The sequence below is a fragment of the Equus asinus genome, chromosome 30 (assembly GCF_041296235.1).
Source record: "Equus asinus isolate D_3611 breed Donkey chromosome 30, EquAss-T2T_v2, whole genome shotgun sequence".
Lineage (NCBI taxonomy): Eukaryota > Metazoa > Chordata > Mammalia > Perissodactyla > Equidae > Equus > Equus asinus.
In genome coordinates, this window is record NC_091819.1 from 34,593,757 (window position 1) to 34,617,957 (window position 24,201).

Sequence of the window (24,201 nt, forward strand, 5' to 3'; positions counted from 1 at the left end):
CGGCGCGCTCGGCAGGTGCTTCCGCTGCGCCCGGCAGGTGGTTCCGGCGAGGCGAGCAGGTTGTTCCTGCGTGCTCGGCACGTGGTTCAGTTGGGTCTGGCAGGTGGTTTCGGTCTGTTCGGGGTGTGGTTCCAGCATCTCAGGCACATGGTTCTGGCACGTCTGAGAGGTGGTTCCGGCTGGCCCAACAGGTGTTTCTGGAGTCTCCGCCAAGTGGTTCTGGCGTAGCTGGCAGGTGGTTCCAGCCAGCCCGGCAGGTGTTTCCGGAGTGTTCACCAACTGGCTGTGGCGTAGCCGGCAGGTGATTTTGGCGTGTCCGACAGGTGGTTCTGGCGAGTCGAGCAGGTGCTTCCGGCATGCTCGGCAGGTGCTTCCGGTGTCATTGGCATGTGGTTCTGGCAGGTCTGAGAGGTGGTTCCGGCATGCCTGACAGGTGATTCCGGAGTGTTCGCCAAGCGGTTCTGGCATAGGCGGCAGGTGATTTTGCCATGTCCAGAATGTGGTTCCAGCGAGTCGAACATGTGGTTCCGGCGTGTCCGGCAGGTGTTTCCGGTCTGTCCAGCAGGTGGTTCTGGGGTGTCCGGCATGAGGTTCTGGCACGTCTGAGAGGTGGTTCCGGCCGGCCCGACATGCGTTTGCGGAGTGTCCGCCACGTGGTTCAGGCACGTCTGAGAGGTGGTTCCAGCATGCCCGGCAGGTTTTCCCGGAGAGTCCTCCAAGTGGTTCTGGCGTAGCCCGCAGGTGATTTTGGTGTGTCCGGCAGGTTGTTCCTTTCTGTCCGATAGGTTGTTCCGGCATGTCCAGCACGTGCTTCTGGCACTTCTGAGAGGTGGTTCTGGCATGCCGGGCAGGTTATTCCGGAGTGTCCGGTAAGTGGTTCTGGTGTAGCCGGCAGTTCATTTTGGCGTGTCTGGCACATGGGTCCTGCGAGTCGAGCAGGTGGTTCCGGCGTGCTCGGCAGGTGGTCCAGGCATGTCCGGCAGGTGGTTCCAGTCTGTCCAGGACGTGGTTCCAGCGTGTCCGGCACGTGGTTCTCTTACGTCTGAGAGGTGGTTCCTGCATGCCTGGCAGGTTATTGCGGATTGTCTGCCAGGTGGTTCTCTCATAGCCAGCTGTTGATTTTGGCCTGTCAGGCGGGTGGTTCTGGTGAGTCCAGCAGGTGGCTCCGGCGTGCTCGGCAGGTGGTTCTGGCATGTCTGGCAGGTGGTTCCGGCGAGTTGAGCAGCTGGTTCCAGCCTGTCCGTCAGGTTAGGGTTAGGGATAGGGTTAGGGTTACGGTTAGGGTTAGGGTTTAGGGTTTGGGGTTAGGGGTTAGGGTTAGGGGTAGGGTTAGGGTTAGGGTTACGGTTGGGTTAGGGTTTAGGGTTAGGCTTAGGGTTAGGGGTTAGGGTTAGGGTTAGGGTTTGGGGATAGGGTTAGGGTTAGGGTTAGGGTTAGGGCCCGGCACGTGGTTCCGGCGAGGCGAGCAGGTGGCTCCGGCGCGCTCGGCAGGTGCTTCCGCTGGGCCCGGCAGGTGGTTCCGGCGAGGCGAGCAGGTGGCTCCGGCGCGCTCGGCACGTGCTTCCGCTGGGCCCGGCAGGTGGTTCCGGCGAGGCGAGCAGGTGGCTCCGGCGCGCTCGGCAGGTGCTTCCGCTGCGCCCGGCAGGTGGTTCCGGCGAGGCGAGCAGGTTGTTCCTGCGTGCTCGGCACGTGGTTCAGTTGGGTCTGGCAGGTGGTTTCGGTCTGTTCGGGGTGTGGTTCCAGCATCTCAGGCACATGGTTCTGGCACGTCTGAGAGGTGGTTCCGGCTGGCCCAACAGGTGTTTCTGGAGTCTCCGCCAAGTGGTTCTGGCGTAGCTGGCAGGTGGTTCCAGCCAGCCCGGCAGGTGTTTCCGGAGTGTTCACCAACTGGCTGTGGCGTAGCCGGCAGGTGATTTTGGCGTGTCCGACAGGTGGTTCTGGCGAGTCGAGCAGGTGCTTCCGGCATGCTCGGCAGGTGCTTCCGGTGTCATTGGCATGTGGTTCTGGCAGGTCTGAGAGGTGGTTCCGGCATGCCTGACAGGTGATTCCGGAGTGTTCGCCAAGCGGTTCTGGCATAGGCGGCAGGTGATTTTGCCATGTCCAGAATGTGGTTCCAGCGAGTCGAACATGTGGTTCCGGCGTGTCCGGCAGGTGTTTCCGGTCTGTCCAGCAGGTGGTTCTGGGGTGTCCGGCATGAGGTTCTGGCACGTCTGAGAGGTGGTTCCGGCCGGCCCGACATGCGTTTGCGGAGTGTCCGCCACGTGGTTCAGGCACGTCTGAGAGGTGGTTCCAGCATGCCCGGCAGGTTTTCCCGGAGAGTCCTCCAAGTGGTTCTGGCGTAGCCCGCAGGTGATTTTGGTGTGTCCGGCAGGTTGTTCCTTTCTGTCCGATAGGTTGTTCCGGCATGTCCAGCACGTGCTTCTGGCACTTCTGAGAGGTGGTTCTGGCATGCCGGGCAGGTTATTCCGGAGTGTCCGGTAAGTGGTTCTGGTGTAGCCGGCAGTTCATTTTGGCGTGTCTGGCACATGGGTCCTGCGAGTCGAGCAGGTGGTTCCGGCGTGCTCGGCAGGTGGTCCAGGCATGTCCGGCAGGTGGTTCCAGTCTGTCCAGGACGTGGTTCCAGCGTGTCCGGCACGTGGTTCTCTTACGTCTGAGAGGTGGTTCCTGCATGCCTGGCAGGTTATTGCGGATTGTCTGCCAGGTGGTTCTCTCATAGCCAGCTGTTGATTTTGGCCTGTCAGGCGGGTGGTTCTGGTGAGTCCAGCAGGTGGCTCCGGCGTGATCGGCAGGTGGTTCTGGCATGTCTGGCAGGTGGTTCCGGCGAGTTGAGCAGCTGGTTCCAGCCTGTCCGTCAGGTTAGGGTTAGGGATAGGGTTAGGGTTACGGTTAGGGTTAGGGTTTAGGGTTTGGGGTTAGGGGTTAGGGTTAGGGGTAGGGTTAGGGTTAGGGTTACGGTTGGGTTAGGGTTTAGGGTTAGGCTTAGGGTTAGGGGTTAGGGTTAGGGTTAGGGTTTGGGGATAGGGTTAGGGTTAGGGTTAGGGTTAGGGCCCGGCACGTGGTTCCGGCGAGGCGAGCAGGTGGCTCCGGCGCGCTCGGCAGGTGCTTCCGCTGGGCCCGGCAGGTGGTTCCGGCGAGGCGAGCAGGTGGCTCCGGCGCGCTCGGCACGTGCTTCCGCTGGGCCCGGCAGGTGGTTCCGGCGAGGCGAGCAGGTGGCTCCGGCGCGCTCGGCAGGTGCTTCCGCTGCGCCCGGCAGGTGGTTCCGGCGAGGCGAGCAGGTGGCTCCGGCGCGCTCGGCAGGTGCTTCCGCTGCGCCCGGCAGGTGGTTCCGGCGAGGCGAGCAGGTTGTTCCTGCGTGCTCGGCACGTGGTTCAGTTGGGTCTGGCAGGTGGTTTCGGTCTGTTCGGGGTGTGGTTCCAGCATCTCAGGCACATGGTTCTGGCACGTCTGAGAGGTGGTTCCGGCTGGCCCAACAGGTGTTTCTGGAGTCTCCGCCAAGTGGTTCTGGCGTAGCTGGCAGGTGGTTCCAGCCAGCCCGGCTGGTGTTTCCGGAGTGTTCACCAACTGGCTGTGGCGTAGCCGACAGGTGATTTTGGCGTGTCCGACAGGTGGTTCTGGCGAGTCGAGCAGGTGCTTCCGGCATGCTCGGCAGGTGCTTCCGGTGTCATTGGCATGTGGTTCTGGCAGGTCTGAGAGGTGGTTCCGGCATGCCTGACAGGTGATTCCGGAGTGTTCGCCAAGCGGTTCTGGCATAGGCGGCAGGTGATTTTGCCATGTCCAGAATGTGGTTCCAGCGAGTCGAACATGTGGTTCCGGCGTGTCCGGCAGGTGTTTCCGGTCTGTCCAGCAGGTGGTTCTGGGGTGTCCGGCATGAGGTTCTGGCACGTCTGAGAGGTGGTTCCGGCCGGCCCGACATGCGTTTGCGGAGTGTCCGCCACGTGGTTCAGGCACGTCTGAGAGGTGGTTCCAGCATGCCCGGCAGGTTTTCCCGGAGAGTCCTCCAAGTGGTTCTGGCGTAGCCCGCAGGTGATTTTGGTGTGTCCGGCAGGTTGTTCCTTTCTGTCCGATAGGTTGTTCCGGCATGTCCAGCACGTGCTTCTGGCACTTCTGAGAGGTGGTTCTGGCATGCCGGGCAGGTTATTCCGGAGTGTCCGGTAAGTGGTTCTGGTGTAGCCGGCAGTTCATTTTGGCGTGTCTGGCACATGGGTCCTGCGAGTCGAGCAGGTGGTTCCGGCGTGCTCGGCAGGTGGTCCAGGCATGTCCGGCAGGTGGTTCCAGTCTGTCCAGGACGTGGTTCCAGCGTGTCCGGCACGTGGTTCTCTTACGTCTGAGAGGTGGTTCCTGCATGCCTGGCAGGTTATTGCGGATTGTCTGCCAGGTGGTTCTCTCATAGCCAGCTGTTGATTTTGGCCTGTCAGGCGGGTGGTTCTGGTGAGTCCAGCAGGTGGCTCCGGCGTGCTCGGCAGGTGGTTCTGGCATGTCTGGCAGGTGGTTCCGGCGAGTTGAGCAGCTGGTTCCAGCCTGTCCGTCAGGTTAGGGTTAGGGATAGGGTTAGGGTTACGGTTAGGGTTAGGGTTTAGGGTTTGGGGTTAGGGGTTAGGGTTAGGGGTAGGGTTAGGGTTAGGGTTACGGTTGGGTTAGGGTTTAGGGTTAGGCTTAGGGTTAGGGGTTAGGGTTAGGGTTAGGGTTTGGGGATAGGGTTAGGGTTAGGGTTAGGGTTAGGGCCCGGCACGTGGTTCCGGCGAGGCGAGCAGGTGGCTCCGGCGCGCTCGGCAGGTGCTTCCGCTGGGCCCGGCAGGTGGTTCCGGCGAGGCGAGCAGGTGGCTCCGGCGCGCTCGGCACGTGCTTCCGCTGGGCCCGGCAGGTGGTTCCGGCGAGGCGAGCAGGTGGCTCCGGCGCGCTCGGCAGGTGCTTCCGCTGCGCCCGGCAGGTGGTTCCGGCGAGGCGAGCAGGTTGTTCCTGCGTGCTCGGCACGTGGTTCAGTTGGGTCTGGCAGGTGGTTTCGGTCTGTTCGGGGTGTGGTTCCAGCATCTCAGGCACATGGTTCTGGCACGTCTGAGAGGTGGTTCCGGCTGGCCCAACAGGTGTTTCTGGAGTCTCCGCCAAGTGGTTCTGGCGTAGCTGGCAGGTGGTTCCAGCCAGCCCGGCAGGTGTTTCCGGAGTGTTCACCAACTGGCTGTGGCGTAGCCGGCAGGTGATTTTGGCGTGTCCGACAGGTGGTTCTGGCGAGTCGAGCAGGTGCTTCCGGCATGCTCGGCAGGTGCTTCCGGTGTCATTGGCATGTGGTTCTGGCAGGTCTGAGAGGTGGTTCCGGCATGCCTGACAGGTGATTCCGGAGTGTTCGCCAAGCGGTTCTGGCATAGGCGGCAGGTGATTTTGCCATGTCCAGAATGTGGTTCCAGCGAGTCGAACATGTGGTTCCGGCGTGTCCGGCAGGTGTTTCCGGTCTGTCCAGCAGGTGGTTCTGGGGTGTCCGGCATGAGGTTCTGGCACGTCTGAGAGGTGGTTCCGGCCGGCCCGACATGCGTTTGCGGAGTGTCCGCCACGTGGTTCAGGCACGTCTGAGAGGTGGTTCCAGCATGCCCGGCAGGTTTTCCCGGAGAGTCCTCCAAGTGGTTCTGGCGTAGCCCGCAGGTGATTTTGGTGTGTCCGGCAGGTTGTTCCTTTCTGTCCGATAGGTTGTTCCGGCATGTCCAGCACGTGCTTCTGGCACTTCTGAGAGGTGGTTCTGGCATGCCGGGCAGGTTATTCCGGAGTGTCCGGTAAGTGGTTCTGGTGTAGCCGGCAGTTCATTTTGGCGTGTCTGGCACATGGGTCCTGCGAGTCGAGCAGGTGGTTCCGGCGTGCTCGGCAGGTGGTCCAGGCATGTCCGGCAGGTGGTTCCAGTCTGTCCAGGACGTGGTTCCAGCGTGTCCGGCACGTGGTTCTCTTACGTCTGAGAGGTGGTTCCTGCATGCCTGGCAGGTTATTGCGGATTGTCTGCCAGGTGGTTCTCTCATAGCCAGCTGTTGATTTTGGCCTGTCAGGCGGGTGGTTCTGGTGAGTCCAGCAGGTGGCTCCGGCGTGCTCGGCAGGTGGTTCTGGCATGTCTGGCAGGTGGTTCCGGCGAGTTGAGCAGCTGGTTCCAGCCTGTCCGTCAGGTTAGGGTTAGGGATAGGGTTAGGGTTACGGTTAGGGTTAGGGTTTAGGGTTTGGGGTTAGGGGTTAGGGTTAGGGGTAGGGTTAGGGTTAGGGTTACGGTTGGGTTAGGGTTTAGGGTTAGGCTTAGGGTTAGGGGTTAGGGTTAGGGTTAGGGTTTGGGGATAGGGTTAGGGTTAGGGTTAGGGTTAGGGCCCGGCACGTGGTTCCGGCGAGGCGAGCAGGTGGCTCCGGCGCGCTCGGCAGGTGCTTCCGCTGGGCCCGGCAGGTGGTTCCGGCGAGGCGAGCAGGTGGCTCCGGCGCGCTCGGCACGTGCTTCCGCTGGGCCCGGCAGGTGGTTCCGGCGAGGCGAGCAGGTGGCTCCGGCGCGCTCGGCAGGTGCTTCCGCTGCGCCCGGCAGGTGGTTCCGGCGAGGCGAGCAGGTTGTTCCTGCGTGCTCGGCACGTGGTTCAGTTGGGTCTGGCAGGTGGTTTCGGTCTGTTCGGGGTGTGGTTCCAGCATCTCAGGCACATGGTTCTGGCACGTCTGAGAGGTGGTTCCGGCTGGCCCAACAGGTGTTTCTGGAGTCTCCGCCAAGTGGTTCTGGCGTAGCTGGCAGGTGGTTCCAGCCAGCCCGGCAGGTGTTTCCGGAGTGTTCACCAACTGGCTGTGGCGTAGCCGGCAGGTGATTTTGGCGTGTCCGACAGGTGGTTCTGGCGAGTCGAGCAGGTGCTTCCGGCATGCTCGGCAGGTGCTTCCGGTGTCATTGGCATGTGGTTCTGGCAGGTCTGAGAGGTGGTTCCGGCATGCCTGACAGGTGATTCCGGAGTGTTCGCCAAGCGGTTCTGGCATAGGCGGCAGGTGATTTTGCCATGTCCAGAATGTGGTTCCAGCGAGTCGAACATGTGGTTCCGGCGTGTCCGGCAGGTGTTTCCGGTCTGTCCAGCAGGTGGTTCTGGGGTGTCCGGCATGAGGTTCTGGCACGTCTGAGAGGTGGTTCCGGCCGGCCCGACATGCGTTTGCGGAGTGTCCGCCACGTGGTTCAGGCACGTCTGAGAGGTGGTTCCAGCATGCCCGGCAGGTTTTCCCGGAGAGTCCTCCAAGTGGTTCTGGCGTAGCCCGCAGGTGATTTTGGTGTGTCCGGCAGGTTGTTCCTTTCTGTCCGATAGGTTGTTCCGGCATGTCCAGCACGTGCTTCTGGCACTTCTGAGAGGTGGTTCTGGCATGCCGGGCAGGTTATTCCGGAGTGTCCGGTAAGTGGTTCTGGTGTAGCCGGCAGTTCATTTTGGCGTGTCTGGCACATGGGTCCTGCGAGTCGAGCAGGTGGTTCCGGCGTGCTCGGCAGGTGGTCCAGGCATGTCCGGCAGGTGGTTCCAGTCTGTCCAGGACGTGGTTCCAGCGTGTCCGGCACGTGGTTCTCTTACGTCTGAGAGGTGGTTCCTGCATGCCTGGCAGGTTATTGCGGATTGTCTGCCAGGTGGTTCTCTCATAGCCAGCTGTTGATTTTGGCCTGTCAGGCGGGTGGTTCTGGTGAGTCCAGCAGGTGGCTCCGGCGTGCTCGGCAGGTGGTTCTGGCATGTCTGGCAGGTGGTTCCGGTGAGTTGAGCAGCTGGTTCCAGCCTGTCCGTCAGGTTAGGGTTAGGGATAGGGTTAGGGTTACGGTTAGGGTTAGGGTTTAGGGTTTGGGGTTAGGGGTTAGGGTTAGGGGTAGGGTTAGGGTTAGGGTTACGGTTGGGTTAGGGTTTAGGGTTAGGCTTAGGGTTAGGGGTTAGGGTTAGGGTTAGGGTTTGGGGATAGGGTTAGGGTTAGGGTTAGGGCCCGGCACGTGGTTCCGGCGAGGCGAGCAGGTGGCTCCGGCGCGCTCGGCAGGTGCTTCCGCTGGGCCCGGCAGGTGGTTCTGGCGAGGCGAGCAGGTGGCTCCGGCGCGCTCGGCACGTGCTTCCGCTGGGCCCGGCAGGTGGTTCCGGCGAGGCGAGCAGGTGGCTCCGGCGCGCTCGGCAGGTGCTTCCGCTGCGCCCGGCAGGTGGTTCCGGCGAGGCGAGCAGGTTGTTCCTGCGTGCTCGGCACGTGGTTCAGTTGGGTCTGGCAGGTGGTTTCGGTCTGTTCGGGGTGTGGTTCCAGCATCTCAGGCACATGGTTCTGGCACGTCTGAGAGGTGGTTCCGGCTGGCCCAACAGGTGTTTCTGGAGTCTCCGCCAAGTGGTTCTGGCGTAGCTGGCAGGTGGTTCCAGCCAGCCCGGCAGGTGTTTCCGGAGTGTTCACCAACTGGCTGTGGCGTAGCCGGCAGGTGATTTTGGCGTGTCTGACAGGTGGTTCTGGCGAGTCGAGCAGGTGCTTCCGGCATGCTCGGCAGGTGCTTCCGGTGTCATTGGCATGTGGTTCTGGCAGGTCTGAGAGGTGGTTCCGGCATGCCTGACAGGTGATTCCGGAGTGTTCGCCAAGCGGTTCTGGCATAGGCGGCAGGTGATTTTGCCATGTCCAGAATGTGGTTCCAGCGAGTCGAACATGTGGTTCCGGCGTGTCCGGCAGGTGTTTCCGGTCTGTCCAGCAGGTGGTTCTGGGGTGTCCGGCATGAGGTTCTGGCACGTCTGAGAGGTGGTTCCGGCCGGCCCGACATGCGTTTGCGGAGTGTCCGCCACGTGGTTCAGGCACGTCTGAGAGGTGGTTCCAGCATGCCCGGCAGGTTTTCCCGGAGAGTCCTCCAAGTGGTTCTGGCGTAGCCCGCAGGTGATTTTGGTGTGTCCGGCAGGTTGTTCCTTTCTGTCCGATAGGTTGTTCCGGCATGTCCAGCACGTGCTTCTGGCACTTCTGAGAGGTGGTTCTGGCATGCCGGGCAGGTTATACCGGAGTGTCCGGTAAGTGGTTCTGGTGTAGCCGGCAGTTCATTTTGGCGTGTCTGGCACATGGGTCCTGCGAGTCGAGCAGGTGGTTCCGGCGTGCTCGGCAGGTGGTCCAGGCATGTCCGGCAGGTGGTTCCAGTCTGTCCAGGACGTGGTTCCAGCGTGTCCGGCACGTGGTTCTCTTACGTCTGAGAGGTGGTTCCTGCATGCCTGGCAGGTTATTGCGGATTGTCTGCCAGGTGGTTCTCTCATAGCCAGCTGTTGATTTTGGCCTGTCAGGCGGGTGGTTCTGGTGAGTCCAGCAGGTGGCTCCGGCGTGCTCGGCAGGTGGTTCTGGCATGTCTGGCAGGTGGTTCCGGCGAGTTGAGCAGCTGGTTCCAGCCTGTCCGTCAGGTTAGGGTTAGGGATAGGGTTAGGGTTACGGTTAGGGTTAGGGTTTAGGGTTTGGGGTTAGGGGTTAGGGTTAGGGGTAGGGTTAGGGTTAGGGTTACGGTTGGGTTAGGGTTTAGGGTTAGGCTTAGGGTTAGGGGTTAGGGTTAGGGTTAGGGTTTGGGGATAGGGTTAGGGTTAGGGTTAGGGTTAGGGCCCGGCACGTGGTTCCGGCGAGGCGAGCAGGTGGCTCCGGCGCGCTCGGCAGGTGCTTCCGCTGGGCCCGGCAGGTGGTTCCGGCGAGGCGAGCAGGTGGCTCCAGCGCGCTCGGCACGTGCTTCCGCTGGGCCCGGCAGGTGGTTCCGGCGAGGCGAGCAAGTGGCTCCGGCGCGCTCGGCAGGTGCTTCCGCTGCGCCCGGCAGGTGGTTCCGGCGAGGCGAGCAGGTTGTTCCTGCGTGCTCGGCACGTGGTTCAGTTGGGTCTGGCAGGTGGTTTCGGTCTGTTCGGGGTGTGGTTCCAGCATCTCAGGCACATGGTTCTGGCACGTCTGAGAGGTGGTTCCGGCTGGCCCAACAGGTGTTTCTGGAGTCTCCGCCAAGTGGTTCTGGCGTAGCTGGCAGGTGGTTCCAGCCAGCCCGGCAGGTGTTTCCGGAGTGTTCACCAACTGGCTGTGGCGTAGCCGGCAGGTGATTTTGGCGTGTCCGACAGGTGGTTCTGGCGAGTCGAGCAGGTGCTTCCGGCATGCTCGGCATGTGCTTCCGGTGTCATTGGCATGTGGTTCTGGCAGGTCTGAGAGGTGGTTCCGGCATGCCTGACAGGTGATTCCGGAGTGTTCGCCAAGCGGTTCTGGCATAGGCGGCAGGTGATTTTGCCATGTCCAGAATGTGGTTCCAGCGAGTCGAACATGTGGTTCCGGCGTGTCCGGCAGGTGTTTCCGGTCTGTCCAGCAGGTGGTTCTGGGGTGTCCGGCATGAGGTTCTGGCACGTCTGAGAGGTGGTTCCGGCCGGCCCGACATGCGTTTGCGGAGTGTCCGCCACGTGGTTCAGGCACGTCTGAGAGGTGGTTCCAGCATGCCCGGCAGGTTTTCCCGGAGAGTCCTCCAAGTGGTTCTGGCGTAGCCCGCAGGTGATTTTGGTGTGTCCGGCAGGTTGTTCCTTTCTGTCCGATAGGTTGTTCCGGCATGTCCAGCACGTGCTTCTGGCACTTCTGAGAGGTGGTTCTGGCATGCCGGGCAGGTTATTCCGGAGTGTCCGGTAAGTGGTTCTGGTGTAGCCGGCAGTTCATTTTGGCGTGTCTGGCACATGGGTCCTGCGAGTCGAGCAGGTGGTTCCGGCGTGCTCGGCAGGTGGTCCAGGCATGTCCGGCAGGTGGTTCCAGTCTGTCCAGGACGTGGTTCCAGCGTGTCCGGCACGTGGTTCTCTTACGTCTGAGAGGTGGTTCCTGCATGCCTGGCAGGTTATTGCGGATTGTCTGCCAGGTGGTTCTCTCATAGCCAGCTGTTGATTTTGGCCTGTCAGGCGGGTGGTTCTGGTGAGTCCAGCAGGTGGCTCCGGCGTGCTCGGCAGGTGGTTCTGGCATGTCTGGCAGGTGGTTCCGGCGAGTTGAGCAGCTGGTTCCAGCCTGTCCGTCAGGTTAGGGTTAGGGATAGGGTTAGGGTTACGGTTAGGGTTAGGGTTTAGGGTTTGGGGTTAGGGGTTAGGGTTAGGGGTAGGGTTAGGGTTAGGGTTACGGTTGGGTTAGGGTTTAGGGTTAGGCTTAGGGTTAGGGGTTAGGGTTAGGGTTAGGGTTTGGGGATAGGGTTAGGGTTAGGGTTAGGGTTAGGGCCCGGCACGTGGTTCCGGCGAGGCGAGCAGGTGGCTCCGGCGCGCTCGGCAGGTGCTTCCGCTGGGCCCGGCAGGTGGTTCCGGCGAGGCGAGCAGGTGGCTCCGGCGCGCTCGGCACGTGCTTCCGCTGGGCCCGGCAGGTGGTTCCGGCGAGGCGAGCAGGTGGCTCCGGCGCGCTCGGCAGGTGCTTCCGCTGCGCCCGGCAGGTGGTTCCGGCGAGGCGAGCAGGTGGCTCCGGCGCGCTCGGCAGGTGCTTCCGCTGCGCCCGGCAGGTGGTTCCGGCGAGGCGAGCAGGTTGTTCCTGCGTGCTCGGCACGTAGTTCAGTTGGGTCTGGCAGGTGGTTTCGGTCTGTTCGGGGTGTGGTTCCAGCATCTCAGGCACATGGTTCTGGCACGTCTGAGAGGTGGTTCCGGCTGGCCCAACAGGTGTTTCTGGAGTCTCCGCCAAGTGGTTCTGGCGTAGCTGGCAGGTGGTTCCAGCCAGCCCGGCAGGTGTTTCCGGAGTGTTCACCAACTGGCTGTGGCGTAGCCGGCAGGTGATTTTGGCGTGTCCGACAGGTGGTTCTGGCGAGTCGAGCAGGTGCTTCCGGCATGCTCGGCAGGTGCTTCCGGTGTCATTGGCATGTGGTTCTGGCAGGTCTGAGAGGTGGTTCTGGCATGCCTGACAGGTGATTCCGGAGTGTTCGCCAAGCGGTTCTGGCATAGGCGGCAGGTGATTTTGCCATGTCCAGAATGTGGTTCCAGCGAGTCGAACATGTGGTTCCGGCGTGTCCGGCAGGTGTTTCCGGTCTGTCCAGCAGGTGGTTCTGGGGTGTCCGGCATGAGGTTCTGGCACGTCTGAGAGGTGGTTCCGGCCGGCCCGACATGCGTTTGCGGAGTGTCCGCCACGTGGTTCAGGCACGTCTGAGAGGTGGTTCCAGCATGCCCGGCAGGTTTTCCCGGAGAGTCCTCCAAGTGGTTCTGGCGTAGCCCGCAGGTGATTTTGGTGTGTCCGGCAGGTTGTTCCTTTCTGTCCGATAGGTTGTTCCGGCATGTCCAGCACTTGCTTCTGGCACTTCTGAGAGGTGGTTCTGGCATGCCGGGCAGGTTATTCCGGAGTGTCCGGTAAGTGGTTCTGGTGTAGCCGGCAGTTCATTTTGGCGTGTCTGGCACATGGGTCCTGCGAGTCGAGCAGGTGGTTCCGGCGTGCTCGGCAGGTGGTCCAGGCATGTCCGGCAGGTGGTTCCAGTCTGTCCAGGACGTGGTTCCAGCGTGTCCGGCACGTGGTTCTCTTACGTCTGAGAGGTGGTTCCTGCATGCCTGGCAGGTTATTGCGGATTGTCTGCCAGGTGGTTCTCTCATAGCCAGCTGTTGATTTTGGCCTGTCAGGCGGGTGGTTCTGGTGAGTCCAGCAGGTGGCTCCGGCGTGCTCGGCAGGTGGTTCTGGCATGTCTGGCAGGTGGTTCCGGCGAGTTGAGCAGCTGGTTCCAGCCTGTCCGTCAGGTTAGGGTTAGGGATAGGGTTAGGGTTACGGTTAGGGTTAGGGTTTAGGGTTTGGGGTTAGGGGTTAGGGTTAGGGGTAGGGTTAGGGTTAGGGTTACGGTTGGGTTAGGGTTTAGGGTTAGGCTTAGGGTTAGGGGTTAGGGTTAGGGTTAGGGTTTGGGGATAGGGTTAGGGTTAGGGTTAGGGTTAGGGCCCGGCACGTGGTTCCGGCGAGGCGAGCAGGTGGCTCCGGCGCGCTCGGCAGGTGCTTCCGCTGGGCCCGGCAGGTGGTTCCGGCGAGGCGAGCAGGTGGCTCCGGCGCGCTCGGCACGTGCTTCCGCTGGGCCCGGCAGGTGGTTCCGGCGAGGCGAGCAGGTGGCTCCGGCGCGCTCGGCAGGTGCTTCCGCTGCGCCCGGCAGGTGGTTCCGGCGAGGCGAGCAGGTTGTTCCTGCGTGCTCGGCACGTGGTTCAGTTGGGTCTGGCAGGTGGTTTCGGTCTGTTCGGGGTGTGGTTCCAGCATCTCAGGCACATGGTTCTGGCACGTCTGAGAGGTGGTTCCGGCTGGCCCAACAGGTGTTTCTGGAGTCTCCGCCAAGTGGTTCTGGCGTAGCTGGCAGGTGGTTCCAGCCAGCCCGGCAGGTGTTTCCGGAGTGTTCACCAACTGGCTGTGGCGTAGCCGGCAGGTGATTTTGGCGTGTCTGACAGGTGGTTCTGGCGAGTCGAGCAGGTGCTTCCGGCATGCTCGGCAGGTGCTTCCGGTGTCATTGGCATGTGGTTCTGGCAGGTCTGAGAGGTGGTTCCGGCATGCCTGACAGGTGATTCCGGAGTGTTCGCCAAGCGGTTCTGGCATAGGCGGCAGGTGATTTTGCCATGTCCAGAATGTGGTTCCAGCGAGTCGAACATGTGGTTCCGGCGTGTCCGGCAGGTGTTTCCGGTCTGTCCAGCAGGTGGTTCTGGGGTGTCCGGCATGAGGTTCTGGCACGTCTGAGAGGTGGTTCCGGCCGGCCCGACATGCGTTTGCGGAGTGTCCGCCACGTGGTTCAGGCACGTCTGAGAGGTGGTTCCAGCATGCCCGGCAGGTTTTCCCGGAGAGTCCTCCAAGTGGTTCTGGCGTAGCCCGCAGGTGATTTTGGTGTGTCCGGCAGGTTGTTCCTTTCTGTCCGATAGGTTGTTCCGGCATGTCCAGCACGTGCTTCTGGCACTTCTGAGAGGTGGTTCTGGCATGCCGGGCAGGTTATTCCGGAGTGTCCGGTAAGTGGTTCTGGTGTAGCCGGCAGTTCATTTTGGCGTGTCTGGCACATGGGTCCTGCGAGTCGAGCAGGTGGTTCCGGCGTGCTCGGCAGGTGGTCCAGGCATGTCCGGCAGGTGGTTCCAGTCTGTCCAGGACGTGGTTCCAGCGTGTCCGGCACGTGGTTCTCTTACGTCTGAGAGGTGGTTCCTGCATGCCTGGCAGGTTATTGCGGATTGTCTGCCAGGTGGTTCTCTCATAGCCAGCTGTTGATTTTGGCCTGTCAGGCGGGTGGTTCTGGTGAGTCCAGCAGGTGGCTCCGGCGTGCTCGGCAGGTGGTTCTGGCATGTCTGGCAGGTGGTTCCGGCGAGTTGAGCAGCTGGTTCCAGCCTGTCCGTCAGGTTAGGGTTAGGGATAGGGTTAGGGTTACGGTTAGGGTTAGGGTTTAGGGTTTGGGGTTAGGGGTTAGGGTTAGGGGTAGGGTTAGGGTTAGGGTTACGGTTGGGTTAGGGTTTAGGGTTAGGCTTAGGGTTAGGGGTTAGGGTTAGGGTTAGGGTTTGGGGATAGGGTTAGGGTTAGGGTTAGGGTTAGGGCCCGGCACGTGGTTCCGGCGAGGCGAGCAGGTGGCTCCGGCGCGCTCGGCAGGTGCTTCCGCTGGGCCCGGCAGGTGGTTCCGGCGAGGCGAGCAGGTGGCTCCGGCGCGCTCGGCACGTGCTTCCGCTGGGCCCGGCAGGTGGTTCCGGCGAGGCGAGCAGGTGGCTCCGGCGCGCTCGGCAGGTGCTTCCGCTGCGCCCGGCAGGTGGTTCCGGCGAGGCGAGCAGGTGGCTCCGGCGCGCTCGGCAGGTGCTTCCGCTGCGCCCGGCAGGTGGTTCCGGCGAGGCGAGCAGGTTGTTCCTGCGTGCTCGGCACGTAGTTCAGTTGGGTCTGGCAGGTGGTTTCGGTCTGTTCGGGGTGTGGTTCCAGCATCTCAGGCACATGGTTCTGGCACGTCTGAGAGGTGGTTCCGGCTGGCCCAACAGGTGTTTCTGGAGTCTCCGCCAAGTGGTTCTGGCGTAGCTGGCAGGTGGTTCCAGCCAGCCCGGCAGGTGTTTCCGGAGTGTTCACCAACTGGCTGTGGCGTAGCCGGCAGGTGATTTTGGCGTGTCCGACAGGTGGTTCTGGCGAGTCGAGCAGGTGCTTCCGGCATGCTCGGCAGGTGCTTCCGGTGTCATTGGCATGTGGTTCTGGCAGGTCTGAGAGGTGGTTCTGGCATGCCTGACAGGTGATTCCGGAGTGTTCGCCAAGCGGTTCTGGCATAGGCGGCAGGTGATTTTGCCATGTCCAGAATGTGGTTCCAGCGAGTCGAACATGTGGTTCCGGCGTGTCCGGCAGGTGTTTCCGGTCTGTCCAGCAGGTGGTTCTGGGGTGTCCGGCATGAGGTTCTGGCACGTCTGAGAGGTGGTTCCGGCCGGCCCGACATGCGTTTGCGGAGTGTCCGCCACGTGGTTCAGGCACGTCTGAGAGGTGGTTCCAGCATGCCCGGCAGGTTTTCCCGGAGAGTCCTCCAAGTGGTTCTGGCGTAGCCCGCAGGTGATTTTGGTGTGTCCGGCAGGTTGTTCCTTTCTGTCCGATAGGTTGTTCCGGCATGTCCAGCACGTGCTTCTGGCACTTCTGAGAGGTGGTTCTGGCATGCCGGGCAGGTTATTCCGGAGTGTCCGGTAAGTGGTTCTGGTGTAGCCGGCAGTTCATTTTGGCGTGTCTGGCACATGGGTCCTGCGAGTCGAGCAGGTGGTTCCGGCGTGCTCGGCAGGTGGTCCAGGCATGTCCGGCAGGTGGTTCCAGTCTGTCCAGGACGTGGTTCCAGCGTGTCCGGCACGTGGTTCTCTTACGTCTGAGAGGTGGTTCCTGCATGCCTGGCAGGTTATTGCGGATTGTCTGCCAGGTGGTTCTCTCATAGCCAGCTGTTGATTTTGGCCTGTCAGGCGGGTGGTTCTGGTGAGTCCAGCAGGTGGCTCCGGCGTGCTCGGCAGGTGGTTCTGGCATGTCTGGCAGGTGGTTCCGGCGAGTTGAGCAGCTGGTTCCAGCCTGTCCGTCAGGTTAGGGTTAGGGATAGGGTTAGGGTTACGGTTAGGGTTAGGGTTTAGGGTTTGGGGTTAGGGGTTAGGGTTAGGGGTAGGGTTAGGGTTAGGGTTACGGTTGGGTTAGGGTTTAGGGTTAGGCTTAGGGTTAGGGGTTAGGGTTAGGGTTAGGGTTTGGGGATAGGGTTAGGGTTAGGGTTAGGGTTAGGGCCCGGCACGTGGTTCCGGCGAGGCGAGCAGGTGGCTCCGGCGCGCTCGGCAGGTGCTTCCGCTGGGCCCGGCAGGTGGTTCCGGCGAGGCGAGCAGGTGGCTCCGGCGCGCTCGGCACGTGCTTCCGCTGGGCCCGGCAGGTGGTTCCGGCGAGGCGAGCAGGTGGCTCCGGCGCGCTCGGCAGGTGCTTCCGCTGCGCCCGGCAGGTGGTTCCGGCGAGGCGAGCAGGTTGTTCCTGCGTGCTCGGCACGTGGTTCAGTTGGGTCTGGCAGGTGGTTTCGGTCTGTTCGGGGTGTGGTTCCAGCATCTCAGGCACATGGTTCTGGCACGTCTGAGAGGTGGTTCCGGCTGGCCCAACAGGTGTTTCTGGAGTCTCCGCCAAGTGGTTCTGGCGTAGCTGGCAGGTGGTTCCAGCCAGCCCGGCAGGTGTTTCCGGAGTGTTCACCAACTGGCTGTGGCGTAGCCGGCAGGTGATTTTGGCGTGTCCGACAGGTGGTTCTGGCGAGTCGAGCAGGTGCTTCCGGCATGCTCGGCAGGTGCTTCCGGTGTCATTGGCATGTGGTTCTGGCAGGTCTGAGAGGTGGTTCCGGCATGCCTGACAGGTGATTCCGGAGTGTTCGCCAAGCGGTTCTGGCATAGGCGGCAGGTGATTTTGCCATGTCCAGAATGTGGTTCCAGCGAGTCGAACATGTGGTTCCGGCGTGTCCGGCAGGTGTTTCCGGTCTGTCCAGCAGGTGGTTCTGGGGTGTCCGGCATGAGGTTCTGGCACGTCTGAGAGGTGGTTCCGGCCGGCCCGACATGCGTTTGCGGAGTGTCCGCCACGTGGTTCAGGCACGTCTGAGAGGTGGTTCCAGCATGCCCGGCAGGTTTTCCCGGAGAGTCCTCCAAGTGGTTCTGGCGTAGCCCGCAGGTGATTTTGGTGTGTCCGGCAGGTTGTTCCTTTCTGTCCGATAGGTTGTTCCGGCATGTCCAGCACGTGCTTCTGGCACTTCTGAGAGGTGGTTCTGGCATGCCGGGCAGGTTATTCCGGAGTGTCCGGTAAGTGGTTCTGGTGTAGCCGGCAGTTCATTTTGGCGTGTCTGGCACATGGGTCCTGCGAGTCGAGCAGGTGGTTCCGGCGTGCTCGGCAGGTGGTCCAGGCATGTCCGGCAGGTGGTTCCAGTCTGTCCAGGACGTGGTTCCAGCGTGTCCGGCACGTGGTTCTCTTACGTCTGAGAGGTGGTTCCTGCATGCCTGGCAGGTTATTGCGGATTGTCTGCCAGGTGGTTCTCTCATAGCCAGCTGTTGATTTTGGCCTGTCAGGCGGGTGGTTCTGGTGAGTCCAGCAGGTGGCTCCGGCGTGCTCGGCAGGTGGTTCTGGCATGTCTGGCAGGTGGTTCCGGCGAGTTGAGCAGCTGGTTCCAGCCTGTCCGTCAGGTTAGGGTTAGGGATAGGGTTAGGGTTACGGTTAGGGTTAGGGTTTAGGGTTTGGGGTTAGGGGTTAGGGTTAGGGGTAGGGTTAGGGTTAGGGTTACGGTTGGGTTAGGGTTTAGGGTTAGGCTTAGGGTTAGGGGTTAGGGTTAGGGTTAGGGTTTGGGGATAGGGTTAGGGTTAGGGTTAGGGTTAGGGCCCGGCACGTGGTTCCGGCGAGGCGAGCAGGTGGCTCCGGCGCGCTCGGCAGGTGCTTCCGCTGGGCCCGGCAGGTGGTTCCGGCGAGGCGAGCAGGTGGCTCCGGCGCGCTCGGCACGTGCTTCCGCTGGGCCCGGCAGGTGGTTCCGGCGAGGCGAGCAGGTGGCTCCGGCGCGCTCGGCAGGTGCTTCCGCTGCGCCCGGCAGGTGGTTCCGGCGAGGCGAGCAGGTGGCTCCGGCACGCTCGGCAGGTGCTTCCGCTGCGCCCGGCAGGTGGTTCCGGCGAGGCGAGCAGGTTGTTCCTGCGTGCTCGGCACGTGGTTCAGTTGGGTCTGGCAGGTGGTTTCGGTCTGTTCGGGGTGTGGTTCCAGCATCTCAGGCACATGGTTCTGGCACGTCTGAGAGGTGGTTCCGGCTGTCCCAACAGCTGTTTCTGGAGTCTCCGCCAAGTGGTTCTGGCGTAGCTGGCAGGTGGTTCCAGCCAGCCCGGCAGGTGTTTCCGGAGTGTTCACCAACTGGCTGTGGCGTAGCCGGCAGGTGATTTTGGCGTGTCCGACAGGTGGTTCTGGCGAGTCGAGCAGGTGCTTCCGGCATGCTCGGCAGGTGCTTCCGGTGTCATTGGCATGTGGTTCTGGCAGGTCTGAGAGGTGGTTCCGGCATGCCTGACAGGTGATTCCGGAGTGTTCGCCAAGCGGTTCTGGCATAGGCGGCAGGTGATTTTGCCATGTCCAGAATGTGGTTCCAGCGAGTCGAACATGTGGTTCCGGCGTGTCTGGCAGGTGTTTCCGGTCTGTCCAGCAGGTGGTTCTGGGGTGTCCGGCATGAGGTTCTGGCACGTCTGAGAGGTGGTTCCGGCCGGCCCGACATGCGTTTGCGGAGTGTCCGCCACGTGGTTCAGGCACGTCTGAGAGGTGGTTCCAGCATGCCCGGCAGGTTTTCCCGGAGAGTCCTCCAAGTGGTTCTGGCGTAGCCCGCAGGTGATTTTGGTGTGTCCGGCAGGTTGTTCCTTTCTGTCCGATAGGTTGTTCCGGCATGTCCAGCACGTGCTTCTGGCACTTCTGAGAGGTGGTGCTGGCATGCCGGGCAGGTTATTCCGGAGTGTCCGGTAAGTGGTTCTGGTGTAGCCGGCAGTTCATTTTGGCGTGTCTGGCACATGGGTCCTGCGAGTCGAGCAGGTGGTTCCGGCGTGCTCGGCAGGTGGTCCAGGCATGTCCGGCAGGTGGTTCCAGTCTGTCCAGGACGTGGTTCCAGCGTGTCCGGCACGTGGTTCTCTTACGTCTGAGAGGTGGTTCCTGCATGCCTGGCAGGTTATTGCGGATTGTCTGCCAGGTGGTTCTCTCATAGCCAGCTGTTGATTTTGGCCTGTCAGGCGGGTGGTTCTGGTGAGTCCAGCAGGTGGCTCCGGCGTGCTCGGCAGGTGGTTCTGGCATGTCTGGCAGGTGGTTCCGGCGAGTTGAGCAGCTGGTTCCAGCCTGTCCGTCAGGTTAGGGTTAGGGATAGGGTTAGGGTTACGGTTAGGGTTAGGGTTTAGGGTTTGGGGTTAGGGGTTAGGGTTAGGGGTAGGGTTAGGGTTAGGGTTACGGTTGGGTTAGGGTTTAGGGTTAGGCTTAGGGTTAGGGGTTAGGGTTAGGGTTAGGGTTTGGGGATAGGGTTAGCGTTAGGGTTAGGGTTAGGGCCCGGCACGTGGTTCCGGCGCGGCGAGCAGGTGGCTCCGGCGCGCTCGGCAGGTGCTTCCGCTGGGCCCGGCAGGTGGTTCCGGCGAGGCGAGCAGGTGGCTCCGGCGCGCTCGGCACGTGCTTCCGCTGGGCCCGGCAGGTGGTTCCGGCGAGGCGAGCAGGTGGCTCCGGCGCGCTCGGCAGGTGCTTCCGCTGCGCCCGGCAGGTGGTTCCGGCGAGGCGAGCAGGTTGTTCCTGCGTGCTCGGCACGTGGTTCAGTTGGGTCTGGCAGGTGGTTTCGGTCTGTTCGGGGTGTGGTTCCAGCATCTCAGGCACATGGTTCTGGCACGTCTGAGAGGTGGTTCCGGCTGGCCCAACAGGTGTTTCTGGAGTCTCCGCCAAGTGGTTCTGGCGTAGCTGGCAGGTGGTTCCAGCCAGCCCGGCAGGTGTTTCCGGAGTGTTCACCAACTGGCTGTGGCGTAGCCGGCAGGTGATTTTGGCGTGTCCGACAGGTGGTTCTGGCGAGTCGAGCAGGTGCTTCCGGCATGCTCGGCAGGTGCTTCCGGTGTCATTGGCATGTGGTTCTGGCAGGTCTGAGAGGTGGTTCCGGCATGCCTGACAGGTGATTCCGGAGTGTTCGCCAAGCGGTTCTGGCATAGGCGGCAGGTGATTTTGCCATGTCCAGAATGTGGTTCCAGCGAGTCGAACATGTGGTTCCGGCGTGTCCGGCAGGTGTTTCCGGTCTGTCCAGCAGGTGGTTCTGGGGTGTCCGGCATGAGGTTCTGGCACGTCTGAGAGGTGGTTCCGGCCGGCCCGACATGCGTTTGCGGAGTGTCCGCCACGTGGTTCAGGCACGTCTGAGAGGTGGTTCCAGCATGCCCGGCAGGTTTTCCCGGAGAGTCCTCCAAGTGGTTCTGGCGTAGCCCGCAGGTGATTTTGGTGTGTCCGGCAGGTTGTTCCTTTCTGTCCGATAGGTTGTTCCGGCATGTCCAGCACGTGCTTCTGGCACTTCTGAGAGGTGGTTCTGGCATGCCGGGCAGGTTATTCCGGAGTGTCCGGTAAGTGGTTCTGGTGTAGCCGGCAGTTCATTTTGGCGTGTCTGGCACATGGGTCCTGCGAGTCGAGCAGGTGGTTCCGGCGTGCTCGGCAGGTGGTCCAGGCATGTCCGGCAGGTGGTTCCAGTCTGTCCAGGACGTGGTTCCAGCGTGTCCGGCACGTGGTTCTCTTACGTCTGAGAGGTGGTTCCTGCATGCCTGGCAGGTTATTGCGGATTGTCTGCCAGGTGGTTCTCTCATAGCCAGCTGTTGATTTTGGCCTGTCAGGCGGGTGGTTCTGGTGAGTCCAGCAGGTGGCTCCGGCGTGCTCGGCAGGTGGTTCTGGCATGTCTGGCAGGTGGTTCCGGCGAGTTGAGCAGCTGGTTCCAGCCTGTCCGTCAGGTTAGGGTTAGGGATAGGGTTAGGGTTACGGTTAGGGTTAGGGTTTAGGGTTTGGGGTTAGGGGTTAGGGTTAGGGGTAGGGTTAGGGTTAGGGTTACGGTTGGGTTAGGGTTTAGGGTTAGGCTTAGGGTTAGGGGTTAGGGTTAGGGTTAGGGTTTGGGGATAGGGTTAGGGTTAGGGTTAGGGTTAGGGCCCGGCACGTGGTTCCGGCGAGGCGAGCAGGTGGCTCCGGCGCGCTCGGCAGGTGCTTCCGCTGGGCCCGGCAGGTGGTTCCGGCGAGGCGAGCAGGTGGCTCCGGCGCGCTCGGCACGTGCTTCCGCTGGGCCCGGCAGGTGGTTCCGGCGAGGCGAGCAGGTGGCTCCGGCGCGCTCGGCAGGTGCTTCCGCTGCGCCCGGCAGGTGGTTCCGGCGAGGCGAGCAGGTTGTTCCTGCGTGCTCGGCACGTGGTTCAGTTGGGTCTGGCAGGTGGTTTCGGTCTGTTCGGGGTGTGGTTCCAGCATCTCAGGCACATGGTTCTGGCACGTCTGAGAGGTGGTTCCGGCTGGCCCAACAGGTGTTTCTGGAGTCTCCGCCAAGTGGTTCTGGCGTAGCTGGCAGGTGGTTCCAGCCAGCCCGGCAGGTGTTTCCGGAGTGTTCACCAACTGGCTGTGGCGTAGCCGGCAGGTGATTTTGGCGTGTCCGACAGGTGGTTCTGGCGAGTCGAGCAGGTGCTTCCGGCATGCTCGGCAGGTGCTTCCGGTGTCATTGGCATGTGGTTCTGGCATGTCTGAGAGGTGGTTCCGGCATGCCTGACAGGTGATTCCGGAGTGTTCGCCAAGCGGTTCTGGCATAGGCGGCAGGTGATTTTGCCATGTCCAGAATGTGGTTCCAGCGAGTCGAACATGTGGTTCCGGCGTGTCCGGCAGGTGTTTCCGGTCTGTCCAGCAGGTGGTTCTGGGGTGTCCGGCATGAGGTTCTGGCACGTCTGAGAGGTGGTTCCGGCCGGCCCGACATGCGTTTGCGGAGTGTCCGCCACGTGGTTCAGGCACGTCTGAGAGGTGGTTCCAGCATGCCCGGCAGGTTTTCCCGGAGAGTCCTCCAAGTGGTTCTGGCGTAGCCCGCAGGTGATTTTGGTGTGTCCGGCAGGTTGTTCCTTTCTGTCCGATAGGTTGTTCCGGCATGTCCAGCACGTGCTTCTGGCACTTCTGAGAGGTGGTTCTGGCATGCCGGGCAGGTTATTCCGGAGTGTCCGGTAAGTGGTTCTGGTGTAGCCGGCAGTTCATTTTGGCGTGTCTGGCACATGGGTCCTGCGAGTCGAGCAGGTGGTTCCGGCGTGCTCGGCAGGTGGTCCAGGCATGTCCGGCAGGTGGTTCCAGTCTGTCCAGGACGTGGTTCCAGCGTGTCCGGCACGTGGTTCTCTTACGTCTGAGAGGTGGTTCCTGCATGCCTGGCAGGTTATTGCGGATTGTCTGCCAGGTGGTTCTCTCATAGCCAGCTGTTGATTTTGGCCTGTCAGGCGGGTGGTTCTGGTGAGTCCAGCAGGTGGCTCCGGCGTGCTCGGCAGGTGGTTCTGGCATGTCTGGCAGGTGGTTCCGGCGAGTTGAGCAGCTGGTTCCAGCCTGTCCGTCAGGTTAGGGTTAGGGATAGGGTTAGGGTTACGGTTAGGGTTAGGGTTTAGGGTTTGGGGTTAGGGGTTAGGGTTAGGGGTAGGGTTAGGGTTAGGGTTACGGTTGGGTTAGGGTTTAGGGTTAGGCTTAGGGTTAGGGGTTAGGGTTAGGGTTAGGGTTTGGGGATAGGGTTAGGGTTAGGGTTAGGGTTAGGGCCCGGCACGTGGTTCCGGCGCGGCGAGCAGGTGGCTCCGGCGCGCTCGGCAGGTGCTTCCGCTGGGCCCGGCAGGTGGTTCCGGCGAGGCGAGCAGGTGGCTCCGGCGCGCTCGGCACGTGCTTCCGCTGGGCCCGGCAGGTGGTTCCGGCGAGGCGAGCAGGTGGCTCCGGCGCGCTCGGCAGGTGCTTCCGCTGCGCCCGGCAGGTGGTTCCGGCGAGGCGAGCAGGTTGTTCCTGCGTGCTCGGCACGTGGTTCAGTTGGGTCTGGCAGGTGGTTTCGGTCTGTTCGGGGTGTGGTTCCAGCATCTCAGGCACATGGTTCTGGCACGTCTGAGAGGTGGTTCCGGCTGGCCCAACAGGTGTTTCTGGAGTCTCCGCCAAGTGGTTCTGGCGTAGCTGGCAGGTGGTTCCAGCCAGCCCGGCAGGTGTTTCCGGAGTGTTCACCAACTGGCTGTGGCGTAGCCGGCAGGTGATTTTGGCGTGTCCGACAGGTGGTTCTGGCGAGTCGAGCAGGTGCTTCCGGCATGCTCGGCAGGTGCTTCCGGTGTCATTGGCATGTGGTTCTGGCAGGTCTGAGAGGTGGTTCCGGCATGCCTGACAGGTGATTCCGGAGTGTTCGCCAAGCGGTTCTGGCATAGGCGGCAGGTGATTTTGCCATGTCCAGAATGTGGTTCCAGCGAGTCGAACATGTGGTTCCGGCGTGTCCGGCAGGTGTTTCCGGTCTGTCCAGCAGGTGGTTCTGGGGTGTCCGGCATGAGGTTCTGGCACGTCTGAGAGGTGGTTCCGGCCGGCCCGACATGCGTTTGCGGAGTGTCCGCCACGTGGTTCAGGCACGTCTGAGAGGTGGTTCCAGCATGCCCGGCAGGTTTTCCCGGAGAGTCCTCCAAGTGGTTCTGGCGTAGCCCGCAGGTGATTTTGGTGTGTCCGGCAGGTTGTTCCTTTCTGTCCGATAGGTTGTTCCGGCATGTCCAGCACGTGCTTCTGGCACTTCTGAGAGGTGGTTCTGGCATGCCGGGCAGGTTATTCCGGAGTGTCCGGTAAGTGGTTCTGGTGTAGCCGGCAGTTCATTTTGGCGTGTCTGGCACATGGGTCCTGCGAGTCGAGCAGGTGGTTCCGGCGTGCTCGGCAGGTGGTCCAGGCATGTCCGGCAGGTGGTTCCAGTCTGTCCAGGACGTGGTTCCAGCGTGTCCGGCACGTGGTTCTCTTACGTCTGAGAGGTGGTTCCTGCATGCCTGGCAGGTTATTGCGGATTGTCTGCCAGGTGGTTCTCTCATAGCCAGCTGTTGATTTTGGCCTGTCAGGCGGGTGGTTCTGGTGAGTCCAGCAGGTGGCTCCGGCGTGCTCGGCAGGTGGTTCTGGCATGTCTGGCAGGTGGTTCCGGCGAGTTGAGCAGCTGGTTCCAGCCTGTCCGTCAGGTTAGGGTTAGGGATAGGGTTAGGGTTACGGTTAGGGTTAGGGTTTAGGGTTTGGGGTTAGGGGTTAGGGTTAGGGGTAGGGTTAGGGTTAGGGTTACGGTTGGGTTAGGGTTTAGGGTTAGGCTTAGGGTTAGGGGTTAGGGTTAGGGTTAGGGTTTGGGGATAGGGTTAGGGTTAGGGTTAG